This window comes from Quercus robur, chromosome 3 (genome assembly GCF_932294415.1).
Source record: "Quercus robur chromosome 3, dhQueRobu3.1, whole genome shotgun sequence".
Lineage (NCBI taxonomy): Eukaryota > Viridiplantae > Streptophyta > Magnoliopsida > Fagales > Fagaceae > Quercus > Quercus robur.
In genome coordinates, this window is record NC_065536.1 from 9190694 (window position 1) to 9193381 (window position 2688).

Consider the following 2688-nt stretch of genomic DNA (forward strand, 5'->3'; position numbering starts at 1 on the left):
TAGTATAATGGCCGTCCACCCGTAGGAGACTTTGGCCATGCGTCTACCCGTAGGTAACTTAGTATGGTGACCGTCCACCTTTAGGCGACTTTGGCCATGCGTCTACCCGTAGGTAACTTAGTATGGTGGCCGTCCACCCGTAGGCGACTTTGGCCAATCGTTCGTCGTCCTACAGTATTGTAGTCGTCAGTCTTCTCTTCTATTTGTTGTTCCCTTCTGTAATATTTCGAAGGGGTGGATAGTGATTATGACCACTTTTACGTTGATCATGCGATAAGACTTTGATGTTCTTGCAGATGCTTAATTTGCACTTCCAACGCTTGGTTTTGTAGCATAAGAGCTTTATTTTGTTAAGTAAGTCGCTCGATCGCAGCCGAGAGTGTCTGCAGTTGCCATTCTACAACAGTGGGGGGATTTCCAGTTTCTTGGTTGGCTGATGCCAATGATCGAGTTTGGACCGTACGACCCTTTGTCTCAGGGATAAAGCAATGACTGATTACTCGTAATTTCCCACAGACGGCGCCAACTGATGATGCCGAAAAAATCACCAGTGAGCCACACGGTTCCAACACGCTCGACACCAAACCTGCCCAACATAGAAAAAGACCTTACAGAGAGTACCGGTGTGGTACCGGCCAAAGACCCTCCGAAGGTTAAGTCAGAAGAGAGCTCCAACAATGTTAGAGAGTATGAGCTTTAGAGAAATTGTGCGTACCTTGATTTGCGAGGGTGTTAGGTCTTTTATAGTGGTAGAGAGTTGGCTTTTCCCTCTTGGTCTCCAAATCTTTTCCATGTGGGACTCTACTTCAAATTCTTCTGAGCGTGGTGAGCAAGGATTTCCATTTTCGGATCATGGGCCCTTACTGTGTCTTTCATCGATGGGCCTTCAAAGCGCATGGGATCATCTTTACACAGGCCCAACAGTTCCTATCTGTCAGGCCCATTAAGGTAGGCCCGTCAGGCTTTATATTTTATCATCTTCAGTAAGTATTTTCCATTTAAGGTTCCTTGGAGACCACATAATAATGGGCTGGATGCCACGTGGCCGTTCAGTTTGTACATGCCACGTTTGTCTGTGCCACCTCCGTCCAGATAGCTCCGTCATGCATAATTTTTCCTCTTCAATCATCATGCATAATTTAGTTCAAATCCTATCTTTAAGAGCAGTGGTAAATGAATATGTTGAAGAAGTGAACAATACATTGTAAAAAGTCTCTAATAGCAAAGAAAACTAAATATATTTTTAGCTTTATAGGAGTGAACAATACATAGTAAGTTAGTAACTATTATTTATGCCAACACTTGAAGCTTAGTGCCATAATAGTCTCTTTTTTCTCTTTTTTATTTATTAGGAGAATCAGAGTTTAAATCTTCTTTTCTATTTTTATAACTATCAATTTTTTTTAAAATAAAAATTTTATGTATAATTTTAAAAAATATATATTAACTACATTTCCAAATGACCAATGCTAAGTTTTCAGTCCAATGTTTTAACTTTTAAATGGAAAAATAAAGGAAATATATACAACTCCTAAATTTTAAGATAATTTTTAAAGTAAATCTAGTTCTAATCCTATCTATTCATCATTAGATGAATGGTTTAAATATTGTTTCATAATTAATCATTCAAATAGTTATTAAAATAATATTAATAAATATTTATTTAAGAATAATTAAGTGACAAGATATAAATAAATAAATAAAACTGTTACAAGGAAAAAAAAAAAAAAAACCAATGATTCAACGTAAATTATGGGTTTGTTCTCTCCACTCAACAGCCTTATACAACGTCCACCACATATTGGCAAGTTAGGTAAACACTTAACAACCTTTTCCAACGATCTTGCTAAGGATTTTCCCTTTTTACAGCCTTCTTAAATCCGTATATCTTTCTCTTTGTTCTCAAATTTTCTCTAAGTACGTTCATATGATTTCTTTCTTTGTTTTTCGGGGCTAGCTTCAAAATTTTCTCTCGTCAATAAAACCATTCTTGTTTCAATAACAATCACAATTTCAATCGATGGATCCTGCAGAACTGAAACGTGTATTTCAAATGTTCGATCGAAATGGAGATGGCCGGATCACAAAGCAGGAACTTAGTGACTCGTTACAAAACTTGGGCATCTATATCCCAGATAGAGATATGATGCAAATGATAGAAAAGATCGATGTAAACGGAGATGGGTTCGTCGATATTGATGAATTTGGGGTATTGTATCAGACAATAATGGATGAAAGGGATGAAGAGGAGGACATGAAGGAGGCATTCAATGTGTTTGATCAAAATGGTGATGGGTTTATCACTGTGGAGGAGTTGAGGTCAGTGTTGGCTTCCTTGGGGCTAAAGCAAGGCAGGACTGTAGAAGATTGCAAAAAGATGATCAAGAAGGTGGATGTGGATGGAGATGGAATGGTCAATTTCAAGGAGTTTAAGCAAATGATGAAAGGTGGTGGGTTTGCTGCCCTAAGTTCAAGTTAAAAAAAAGGTTGCATGCATGCATGTAAAGGCTTTTTCTTTGTTTTTTCTTTTTGTGAGAATAGAGGGAGATAAAGGAAGAACAAAGAAGAGGGAACCTTGTGACTTTGTTACACTAAAGTTTTCTAGGTCTTTGAGTCAACAAAGTTATTAACCTCCCTTTTGCTTTTTCTTGTTTTTCTATCAATTACTATTTGGCTATTATGTCCAAT

General features: G+C 37.6%; 1 pseudogene; it reads left to right on the top strand.

Annotated features, from left to right (window-relative positions):
* The first annotated feature begins 1837 nt into the window (after nucleotides 1–1837).
* LOC126719202 (calmodulin-like protein 3) lies at nucleotides 1838–2688 on the top strand (annotated as a pseudogene).